The sequence below is a fragment of the Mustelus asterias genome, chromosome 9, assembly GCF_964213995.1.
Source record: "Mustelus asterias chromosome 9, sMusAst1.hap1.1, whole genome shotgun sequence".
Taxonomy (NCBI): Eukaryota; Metazoa; Chordata; class Chondrichthyes; order Carcharhiniformes; family Triakidae; genus Mustelus; species Mustelus asterias.
The window spans coordinates 13,424,885-13,437,927 of NC_135809.1; positions in this window are offsets into that span (position 1 = coordinate 13,424,885).

Below are 13,043 nucleotides of genomic sequence, written 5' to 3' on the forward strand. Positions count from 1 at the left end.
AAGGCCGGAATTGAACCCAGGTTCCTGGCGCTGTGAGGCAGCGGTGCTAACCACTGTGCCACCGTGCCTCCCGCTGGCATCAATGTAACAGCATCTAGAATAGCCCCCTTTTAGGAAAATCGACTCCAAATGCCATTGCATAGAATTACAATTTAATAGATAATCCATACGATGTGAATGATGGTCGGGATGTAAACAGAAGCTAATTAAGTGCACAATAATATTCACACAATGGACTAATTTGAATTCACTGCTGTTGATTTTTAATCCGTTTCCATTTTGCATCATTTTCTCCCTGTGTTAATCATTCCTTTTTGTTAGTTTTACTGATCTTCAGCTAGCAGGGAAAAAAAAACAAGTCCCTTTGCATACCACTTCACTTGCTATAAAACTTAATTTCAAGATTGATAGGCAGCTGCATAAAGGGCAAATTCATTTGAGATCCAGCTCATTTGTCAATTAACATAATGAAAGGGCACATATTAGTAATGTCAGAAATGCTAAAAATAATCACTTTGGCATTTGACTTTATTCTGTCAGAATCTGCAATGCATTTTATCGAGATGGCCTTTGTGACCCAAACTCTTATGTTTGACAGGTCAGAATGGACTGTATTAAAAAGGCAGAAAGGAACAGTGCCGCTGCGCACACTGAGAGGCGGTATAACTTAGAAAACTTTCGGCATCAAATGCCAATGATATCAAGGTGCTGACTGATCTGTTGAAACCTCCCTTCTGTGCCATAAAAGCCTATTTTAATACTTGCGACATTGTAGCCCTCCGCATCTTTCTGACATCCATCTATTTTCAGAGAGTCAGCATGTTCTGGTTTCGCAGTGCTGTGCAGAAAAAGCCCTGTTTGGGTTTTTAAAGCCATCGGGCATGAGTGGAACAGTGGTTAGCACTGTGGCCTTGCAGTGAGTGCGGCTGGAAAATCCCACCCCCAACAGTTGTTTTTGCGAGCGATTTAATTTACAGTTTATTTATTAGTCACAAGTAAGACTTACATTAATGCTGCAATGAAGTTACTGTGAAATTCCCTGAGTCGCCACACTCCGGCACCTGTTCGGGTCAATGCACCTAACCAGCACGTCTTTCAGAGTGTGAGAGGAAACCGGAGCACCTGGAGGAAACCCACGCAGACACAGGGAGAACGTGCAGACTCCACACAGAGAGGTACCCAAGCCGGAAATCGAACCCGGATCCCTGGCACTGTGAAGCAGCAGTGCTAACCACTGTGCTACCATGCCGCCCCAATTGTTCAATTGCTACAAAATCTCAGAGCATACAGATCGATCATTTGGCATCAATAGAATCTAGGGCACTTGCCCTAACATCTGTCATTACCTTGGAGGTATGCACTGCATAATAACTTTATTTAGGTCAAAAGAGCCCATCACCCTTCAGTCATGCTTCAGTCAAGGCCACCAAGTTCATGGGTAGCAAAAGACCATTCTGGAGGGCGGTGCATAGAGGGAAGATGAAAACCGATCCACCGGCAGAGTTCACAGGTTCAACCATGGGAGAGGTGAACTGCACGGAGGCACAGTGGCTAGCACTGCCAGCGCCAGGGACCCAGGTTCAATTCCGGCCTCGGATGACTGTCTATGTGGGGTTTGCACATTCTCCCCGTGTCTGCGAGAGTTTCCTCTATATTTTCTGGCTTCCTCCCAATGATGTGTGGGTTAGATTGATTGGCCATGATAAATTACCCCTTAGTGCCAAGGGATTAGGAGGGTAAATATGTGGGGTTATGAGGATAGGACCAGGGTGGGATTGTTGTCGGTGTTGGCTCGATGGGCTGAATAGCCTCCTCCTGCACTGTAGGGATTCAATGACTTTGGCAAAACTAGGCCCTAAACTCTAGAATTCCCACTCTAAACCCTTCCTACCCTCTCCTTCTTCCTTTAAGACTGTCCTTAAAATATACCACTTTCCCCAAGCTTCTGGCTATTGACGTGTGACAAATTATGCATTATATCATGCCTATGAAGTACCTTGGGACTCTTTATTACATAAAAGGTGCTATATAAATGCAAGTTGTTGTTGTTGCTGCAGTAGGAATGCATGTAGGCCGCTATGCAGTTGACATATGCACCGCGTGCAATTCTCGTTACCTTCTGGTTAAGTATAACATGTTCCCATCAGGTTGTGATCCCTGCTCCTCACAAAGCAATCAGTGTTCAAAACATTATAACTCCATGTGGCCTGACAAGTTCAGAGTATATGAAACGATTGTGCTGTGTTATTAATGCATCGGCTCCGCTAGTGTGGGAGATGATAGGGAATGAAACAACACACATTTGCACATGAATTATACATGACAAGCCTTTGTCTCCAGGCAGGTTGGTTAATCTTTGGGTGTTTACAAATGTGTGTTTCTAAATGTATTTAATTAAAATATCTCCTTCTTTCATGCCTCATAGTGGTATGTTTGAAATTCCATTCTATGTAGCTAGGGTGCTGTACACTCCACCCAGCCATTTTGGTCAGAAATGGGGTCAGACCCGTAGGCTTAGCCACTGTGATAAGTGCGATATTAAGTCTCTTCTGCCTGTACAAGATGCTGCCATGGAAACAGAACTGGACTGCAGGGAGGGATGGGAATATGCAGTTCTGGCACTCACAGCCCAAGCCATTATTAAAAACAGCAGTCGCAGTCGTGTAGCGGGAGCGACTTGTCCACGTTTCACTCTTTTCCGCATTTAAATGTGACGTGAGGTTTCTTTTCCCGAGCACAGGTCAATGAATTCGGCGAATGATTATCAGTAAAAGTGCAATATTAGCTCTTCCATGGCAAGCTGGTCATGTGTGAAGTACATTACTCTCAGGGGTGGCACAGTGGCACAGTGGTCAGCACTGCTGCCTCACAGCGCCGGGGACCCGGGTTCGATTCCCGGCTTGGGTGACTGTCTGCGCAGAGTCTGCACGTTCTCCCCGTGTCTGCGTGGGTTTCCGCTAGGCGCTCCGGTTTCACCCCACAGTTCAAAGATGTGTGTGTTAGGTGGATTGGCCATGCTAAATTGACCCTTAGTGTCAGGGGGATTGGCTATGGTAAATGCATGGGGTTATGGGGATAGGGCCTGGGTGGGATTGTGGTTGGTGCAGACTCAATGGGCTGAATGGCCTCCTTCTGGAGGATTATATGATTAAAAATTGATGATTCAATGGTCATTTTTTGTGGTTTGGCATCATTGGCAAGACCAACACTTAATGCCAGTCCTTAATTGCCCTTGAGAAGTTGGTGGTAAGCTGTGTTCATCTATCACAGCTGTCTATCTGGTGAAGGTGCACCCACAATGCTGTTGGGCAGGGAATTCCAGCATTTTGACCCAGAGATAATTAAGAAATGGCGATGTATTTTCCCAGTCAGAATGGTGTTGATTTGGAGGGCAACTTGGAGCATCATAGAATCCACAGGATCCCTACAGTGCAGAAGGAGGCCATTCGGCCCATCAAGTCTGCACCGATCACAATCCCACCCAGGCCCTATTCCCATAATCCCACACATTTATCCTGTTAATCCCCCTGACACTAGGGTCAATTTAGCAAGGCCAATCAACCTAATCTGCACATCTTTGGACTGTGGGAGGAAACCGGAGCACCTGGAGGAAACCCACGCAGACATGGGGAGAACGTGCAAACTCCACACAGACAGTGACCCGAGACCGGAATTGAACCCGGGTCCCTGGCGCTGTGAGGCAGCAGTGCTAGCCACTGTGCCACCATGCTGCCCTTTAATTTTACAATTACAATTTTAAGGACCCCCCGCCTTGGAGGCAAGTGGCCAGCTTGCCTACTGCTGCCCTTCATCCATCCTTGATCTGTCCACAATTTTACACATAGAAACATAGAAACCCTACAGTGCAGAAGGAGGCTATTCGGCCCATCGAGTCTGCACCGACCACAATCCCACCCAGGCCCTACCCCCACATATTTTACCCGCTAATCCCTACAGTAGGTGGGTGAGTGGCCACTTAAGGGCCTCTTCCCTCCTGACCTCAATTTTGAGGTTGATGGAAGAGTTCAGGGATGGAGAGGGGGCGGTCTGGAAAGTCACCCTGCTTGGGCCATGGGTGGGAAGGGACAGATACCTCCCTCAAGCGTCCTCTTTCCAAATTAACCTTGCCCCATCCACCTGTCCCATGGCCTCATGCTAGTGGCTGCTCTCCCTCCACCCCCACCTTACCCTCCCCAGCCTCTCCATCAAGACCCCCCTCCCTCTGAACCCAGAACACACCTTCCCTCCTCGGCCATTAATCCCCGCACTTACTTGGTCCTGGACTCCAGGATCTAGAATCTAGGGATTGCTTGTTCTAGCCACTGGAATTGATGGGACTATATGACAGCCAGCCAATCAGATTGGCCCGCCGTATTTGGAGGTGGGAATTCTGCCCGGGGGTGGGTGCCAAATGGATGTGGGGCTGCTGTGTTTTGCAGGGATGTGTTTCCAACCGACTCTCCACACGGCAGGGTGGGGAACCCTGCCTTCTGACAATTCTGGCCCTTCGAGGTGGTGCTAAAATTATTGCTACAATCATTTTAGCTCATACTGGGTGGCACGGTGGCACGGTGGTTAGCACTGCTGCCTCACAGCGCCAGGGACCTGAGTCCGATTCCTGGCTTGATTCACTGTCTGTGCGGATTTTGCACATTCTCCCCGTGCCTGCGTGGGTTTCCTCCGGGTGCTCCGGTTTCCTCCCACAGTCCGAAAGACGTGCTGGTTAGGTGCATTGGCCAGGCTAAATTCTCCTTCAGTGTACGCAAACAGGCGACTGGGGGATTTTCACAATAACTTCATTGCAGTGTTAATGTAAGCCCACTTGTGACTAATAAATAAACTTTTAACTTTCATAAATCTGAAAGTAAAATGGCATGAATATCTGAATGATTTGCCATAATATAAATATAGCAGTTTCTATAATGAATTATATTGGTTTGTGAAGAGAATTTTGCAAATTCTGTGGTAACCAATAAAGCACTGAACCTGACGAGTAATATCGAGATCTCTTATTTATTTATCTCTCCTCTTCTCTTTCTCCACACTGCTGCTCTCCTTTTTCTCCTCCTCTCCGCCCCTACCCCTCCTCAACAACAGCAACAACTTTTATTTACATAGCACCTTTAATGTGATGTAATAGCCCAAGCCGCTTTCCTTCTCAGGAAAGCTATAAAGCAATATTTGCCATGAGGTGATGTTCGGGCCAATATCTAGAAGCTTGGTCAAGGACGTGGTTTTCAAGGACTATTGAAGGGATAAAAGAAGTAGAGAGTCAGAGAGGTTGAGCGAGAGAATTCCAGAACTTTAGAGCTTAGGCAACTGAAGGCTTAGCCACCCATGGTGGAACAATTAAAATCCGGGATGCTCAGAATTATCATAGAAACCCTACATAAAGAGTACAGAAAGAGGCCATTCGGCCCATCAAGTCTGCACCAACCACAATCCCACCCAGGCCCTACCCCCAAATCCCTACATATTTTACCCACTAATCCCTCTAATCTACTCATCCCAGGACACTAAGGGGCAATTTTAGCATGGCCAATCAACCTAACCCGCACATCTTTGGACTGTGGGAGGAAACCGGAGCACCCGGAGGAAACCCACGCAGACACAAGGAGAATATGCAAACTCCACACAGTGACCTAAGCCGGGAATTGAACCCAGGTCCCTCGAGCTGTGAAGCAGCAGTGCTAACCACTGTGCTACCGTGCTGCCCAATAGATGAGTGCAGATGTCTCAGTTGGTTGTGGAGCTGGAGGTGAGGAGATGAGAGGCCATGGAAGGATTCGAACATAACGATGAGGATTTTAATCGCTTAATCGGGAGCTAATGATCTCATGGGTCATGGGTGAACAGGGACAGACAGCAACATTTTAGATTATGTCAAGTCCACAGAATATAATAGAACCATAGAATCCCTACAAGGCAGAAGGAGACCACTCATCCCATTGAGTCTGCACCAACAATAATCCCACCCAAGCCCTAGCCCACATATTTACCCTGTCAGTCCCCCTGACACTAAGGCGCAATTTAGCATGGCCAATCAACCTAACCTGCACATCTTTGGACTGTGGGAGGAAACTGGAGCAACTGGAGGAAACCCACGCAGACACGGGGAGAACGTGCAAACTCCACACAGACAGTGACCCAAGGCCGGAATTGAACCTCGGCCCCTGGCAACTGTGCCACCATGCCGCCCTTAAATGACAAGCCTCTTCACTTCCCCATGTCAGGATTCATTTCCATGGATGCTGCCAACTACCCAGCATTTGACTAGAAAGGCCACTTCTATGTGTGCGTTGAAAAGAATGTCAGAAGTTATTTCACAAGTGCATTTGGAGCCCAATCCAGCTTTTAATTCATGTACATATGTGTACACTTCCCAGCAGGGGTCACTGCATACTAATTAGACTGGTTTTCGGTCTCCAAAGTTCTATCACCAGCCTGGTTGATGTTCACTAACTAAACAGGGAGAGGGAATCAAACTGTGCTGGATGTGTATCTGGCCATGTTACACCTGCCCTGGATGTCCTTGATGCTGACCCGGTGAAAAAAATGCTTTTCCACTGGAAATGAGAGTGCTTTATTTTTGACATGAAGACTTGGGGGAAGCAAGCATTGCAAAACGGCAAGCTCGTAAACTTGCCATGTACTGAGAACTAAAGGTTTTCCCAGCTGCAGCAGAATGTGCAAGAGCTTCATAAGATGGTGGATTGCAACATGTTAGGACACGGTGATGCATTCTTTAGTTTTCCTGATCTAAAACAAATGACGGGCTGAAAATACCAGCGGGTCCAACCATTTGTTTTATTTGTTCATCTACGGGATGTGAATGTCACTGGCTAGGCCAGCATTTATTGCCCATCCCTAATTACAGGTGATGGTCAGCTGCCTTCTTGAACCACTCCGTAAAGTGTAGGTACACCCACAGTGCTGTTAGGGAGGGAGTTCCAGGATTTTCACCCAGCCACAGTGAAGGAACAGCAAAGTATTTTCAAATCAGGATTTGATTTGATTTGATTTGAAGGGAACTTTCAGGTGGCCGTGTTCCCGTGCATCTGGTGCCCTTGTCAAAGATGGTAGAGGTCACGGGTTTGGAAGGTGCCCTCGAAGGAGCCTTGGGGAATTGCTGCAGTGCAGCTTGTAAATGGTACATAGTGCTGTCACTGTGCATCAGTGGTGGAGGGAGTGAATGTTTTAGGTGGAAGATGGAATGCTGCTGTAGTCTCTGAGGAGTTGGGAATGGTGTTGAATTGTACAATCGTCAGTGAACTCTCATTTTATGATGGAGGAAACATCATTGATGAAGCAGCTGAAGGTGGTTGGACCTAGAGCACAACTCTAAGGAACTCCAGCAATGATGCCCTGGGAATGAGTTGATTGGCTACTAACAATCACAACCTTCTTCCTACATGCGTGGATATGACTCCAACCAGTGGCGGGTTTTCCCCCTGATTCCCACTGACCCTAGTTTTGCGAGGGCTCCTTGATGCCACATTCAGTCAAATGCTGCCTTATTGTCAAGGGCAGTCACTCTCACCTCACTTCTTGAGTTCAGCTCTCTTGACCGTGTTGGGACCAAGACCATACTGGGTTCAGGAGCTGTGTGATACTGGCGGAATGCAAACTGAGTGCCAGTGAGCAGGTTATTGCTTAGAAAAAACCACTTGCTAGCACTGGCAGTGATTCCTATAATTACTATGCTGATGGTGGCGAATAGTCTGATTGGGCGGTAATTGACTGGGTTGCGATAGTAAAGTCAAAGGCAACTCATTGTGTCTTCAACAATGATCGATTATTAATATAATATATATAAGATAAGGGTCTGACAGAACTAATACAGAAGTCTACTCTCTTCTCCTCCTGGGCTCCAACTGAGGTTCCATTCGCGACTGGGTGTGGCAGGACTGCAGAGCTTCGATCTGATCCATTGGTTATGGGATTGTTTATCTCTGCCTATCGTATGCTCCTTATGGGCATTGGCCTGCAAGTAGCCGACATTGTATTTCCACCAGGTTGAGACCTCATTTTGGTGCTGTTCCTGGCATGCCCTTCTGCAATCTCCATTGGACCATGATGATCATCTGGCTGGATGGTAATTGTAGAGGATATGTTGGTGCATTACGTTTACAGATTGTAGTTGAATCCAATTCTGCTCCTGCTAATGGCCAGAATTTTAAGTTGCTAAGTCTTTTCAAAATCTGTCTGAATTAGCACGCTGATACTGCCACACGACACAATGGAGGATATTGTCAATGTGAAGACAGGACTTTGTCTCCACAAGGATTGGAAGTCCCCGTGTCACTTCAGTGTGTGAGTTGGGTATATGGTGTAAAACCTCTTCAATATTTCTGTGTTACAATAGTTTCAGATGTAAGTAGCAAGTTCAGAGGACAAAGCAGACCGCTTGATTGCTACCCCTTCTACAAACATTCACTCCCTCCACCACCGACACACAGTAGCAGCAGTGTGTACTACAAAATAACTACAGGAACTCACCAAGGTTTCTCAGGCAGCGCCTTCCAAACCCACGACCATTACCATCTAGAAGGACAAGAGCAACAGATACCCGGGAACACCATCACCTGGAGGTTCCCCTCCAAGCCACTCACCATCCTGGCTTGGAAATATATCACCGTTTTATCACTTTCACTGGGTCAAAATCCTGGAACTCCCTCCCTAACAGCACTATGGGTGTACTTACACCACAGGGACTGCAATGATTCACCTTCTTAAGGGGCAACTAGGAATGGGCAATAAATGCTAGACTAGCCAACGAAGCCCAGATCCCATGAATGAAAAGACTTGTGAATTATGTTCCATTACAGTTGTGCACATTAAGTACTGGAAAATCACACTCTTACGTTAAAGCTTCGGAGAGCAAGGAATAAAAGAGCAAGTTTCTGAGGGTATGCTTTGTGGCCTGTGCATGTGGGATGTATCTTATGATACGTAGACACAGAAGGTGCTTCATTTTTGTAACCGATCTCAGCCATTAGTTCTTCTGCCTTACTGTTTTTCCCTATGGCCTTGTAAATTTGTCCTTTTCTTCTTCCACAACACTTTCAGACAATCCAGATCCTAACAACTTGTGGAGAGAATGGCCAGGATTCTCCCAGCTTGCTGCGATGCTCGAGTAGCGTGGTGAACCGGGAGACATCCGCAGCAGCCGTTTTGCGGGTTTCATGCTGGGCGCCACAGTTTCCGTGCGTCTCCCAGGCTACGTTTTTTAGCCTCATCAGCTCCGCTACCTTTATAAACTGCTGCAGTCTATGGTAACTACACCCACAATGCCGTTAGGGTGGAAGTTCCAGGATTTTGACCCAGCAACAGTGACGGAATGATGATATATTTCCAAGTCAGGATGGTAAGTGACTTGAAGGAGAACTTCCAGATGGTGGTGTTCCAATATATCTTCTGCCCTTCTACTTCTAAGGTGATGGTTGTAGGTTTGGAAGATGTTGTCTGGTGAGTTTCCACAGTGCATCTTGTAAATGGTACACACGGCTGCCACTGTGCACTGGTGGTGGAGGGAGTGAATGCTTGTAGAAGGGGTAGCAATTAAGTGGGCTGCTTTTTCCTGGATGGTGTCAAGCTTTTTGAGTGTTGTTGGAGCTGCACTCATCCAGGCAAGTGGCGAGTATTCCATCACACTCCTGATTGGTGCCTTGTAGATGGTTGATTGGCATTCAGGAGTCAGGGAGTGAGTTACTCTTCGCAAGATTCCTAGCTTCTGACCTGTTCTTGAAGCTACAGTATTTATATGGCTAGACCAGTTCAGTTTCTGGTCAATCGTAACACCAAGGATAATGATAGTGGGGGATTTAGTGATTGCAATGCCTTGAATATTAAGTGGTGATGGTTAGATTCTCTCTAAATGCAGATGATGTGGAGATGTCGGCGTTGGACTGGGATGGGCACAGTAAGAAGTCTCACAACAGCAGGTTAAAGTCCAACAGGTTTATTTGGTATCACGAGCTTTCGGAGCATTGCCCCTTCATCAGGTGACTCACCTGATGGAGGGGCAGTGCTCTGAAAGCTTGTGATATCAAATAAACCTGTTGGACTTTAACCTGTTGTTGTGAGACTTCTTATTAAATACAGGTGGTCATTGTTTGCCACAGTGTGGCACGAATGTTACTTGCCACTTGTCAGCTTGAGTCTGAATGTTGTCCAGGTCTTCCCACAATTGGACATGGACTGTTTTCATGTCTGAGGAGTCACGAATAGTGCTGAACAATCATCAGTGAACATCTTCAGCCTGACCTTATGATGGAGGGAAAGTCATTGATGAAACATCTGAAGATGGTTGGGCTGATTCCATGCTGATATAATTAGCACACTCCAAGACTTCTGATTTGGTGCCCTTGTCCTGCCAAGAGACATCAAGGATATGTCTGAGACAGTGAAGGTGGAAACCACTCAGCATTTTGTCCTGCCCAGCATATTAGTGTCCAGGTCTCATTCTGGTAGAGGAATGCACTAAGGACACAGTCTTGGTAGACTCACAGTATGATATTGTCAGTTGGTTGCTGTTGTCCCACATCCTCATCCTCAGCTTGGACATGGCACCTGCAGCTTTTGCAATGAGCATGTTGATTTCACTGCCAAGTGACCGATTGCTGGTGATTGTGGAGGCTAGATATGTGAAGCTATCAGCAACCACCGGCATCACGGGCGGCACGGTGGCACATTGGTTAGCACTGCTGCCTCACAGCGCCAAGGACCCATGTTCGATTCCCAGCTTGGGTCACTGTCTATGTGGAGTTTGCACGTTCTCCCCGTGTCTGCGTGAGTTTCCTCTGGATGTTCCGGTTTCCTCCCACAGCCCAAAAGACGTGCTGGTTAGGTTCATTGGCCAAATTCTCCCTCAGTGTACCCGAACAGGTGCCCGAGTGTGGCGACTAGGATCATAGAATAATAGAATCCCTACAGTACAGAAGGAGGCCATTTGGCCCATTGAGTCTGCACCGATTATTATCCCACCCAGGCCCTATTCCCGTAACCCCACACTGCTAATCCCCCTGACACTAGGGTCAATTTAGCATGGCCAATCAACCTAACCCTAACCTAACCTGGACTATGGGAGGAAACCAGAGCTCCCGGAGGAAACCCATGCAGACATGGGGAGAATGTGCACACTCCACATAGACAGTGACCCAAGCCGGGAATTGAACCCAGGTCCCTGGCGCTGTGAGGCAGCAGTGACTACGGGAGTTTCACAGTAACTTCATTGCAGTGTTAATGTAAGCCTACTTGTGAGACCAATAAATAAACTTTAAACACAGTGTCAGTGCTGATTGATGGAATTAATTTCCCAATTAAATGATTATACAGAAGCAGAAACAAATATAACATAATACATTTTACACATGAAAGGTTCAGTTTCACCAGTGATTGATCTGTCAGCCTGGTTCACTGATGGTAACTGGATGTGTTGACCTGTCACTGGAGACTGGGATTTTTTTTTTCTATTCCATCTCAAGATCACAACAGGCCCTTAGTGGTAAGATAGTTTAAGTTGTGCAAGCAATGGGAATCTTCTCCATGACCTGCTCTGCTAAGCTCCACGGGTATAGCTGATAAAACCTAAGCGGTATCCATGAACACGTTTTGCCAATCCATAAGCAAACCTTCCTGGACTTAGATAAATGAGGTATGTCGCCAGGAGGTGAGAGCTTGCCCTCCTCGCTGGGTAAACAGGAACCCAACAGGAAGAAGCCAATTTCTCAGTCATTTGAATTGCAGCCGAGGAATCATAGTGATGGGTTTGTGTGTGTGTGTGTGTGTGTCAAACGCCCAGCTGACCAAAAGATAAAGGAAGCCAGTGTCACCAGCTGAGACAAGGTGACACTGTTAGTTAAATATTGATATGATAGTTTTGATATTTGAGAAATTCAAAAGAAAATCTTGCATTGAAAGATTTGAAAGCATGGTGCCTGTGTCTGATCTGTATGAGTCGCAGGCTCTAAGCTGCTCTCGTAATTTATGCTGTGATGAGTTCTGTTGACTAGATAATGAGGTTGTAACACAACTGGAATTTTAAATGGTTCATCCTTTTCAAAACCGAAGTGGCAATGGTTAATGATGCACCTTACTTACTATCGCAGTTACTGTTAATCGTTCAATAGACTCTGAAAAAATTAAACACCATGTTTATTCAAAATATTGATCCAAATTAGACTGCAATGTAAACCCTCTTTTTATATTTCATTGATTTGTATTTTAAAAGAACAAAAATATTTCTGTAAATCTTGTCAGTTGTGCAAATTTGTCTCCGGGATTATTGCCTCCGGATTAGTAAACACAACAATGCTTGATGGGTGGATTCACGTTCGGGGCAAAGGCTCGATCTATATATTTTGTGATGAATTGCAGACTTGCTGTAACCCCTCAGATTGATTTCTTCACCTAGTTACTGACTTTCACAATTCCAGGGAAATTACTTTTGCCCACAATCTATTTATTGGGAAAACCAGTTGAGAAAATAACTTGAACCTGAAAATGTCGGAGTCAAATTTTTTAAAAAAGGGCTGAGGTAAAATGAGAAACTGGTTGCTTGAGATATAAAAAAAAATGCACCAATTCATCTACACGACAGCGTTAAGATTTGGTGTGGCTGCCACTGCTATTAGAACCACAATAAGGGATTTTAAATGGTTTAACTTCCATAGTAATGTTTATCAGAGGAGCTCCAAATCCTAAAATATATTACTTCTTATCAGACATTTTACTGTCTCGAACACCTTAACTTTATTGTATGTTAACCCAGTGTCAGCTTGGCTCATTTGAGTAGCACCTTCACCTCTGAATCAAAAAGGCTTCTGACTTCATAAACAAACCTAGAACATGAAAGTGACATTCTATTAATCCTTGGCTGTTAGCTCTCAAATCCCAGATCTTCCAACAGTTGGTGACTAGGTAGAGATAGGTATTGGATTTTGATAAGCCAGCAACCAAAGCAACTCATTTTTCACTGGAACTAAAAGAGGGATTTTAAGTGTAGGCGATGGTTCCCCCACTCCCACCCTCTCTCCCATCCC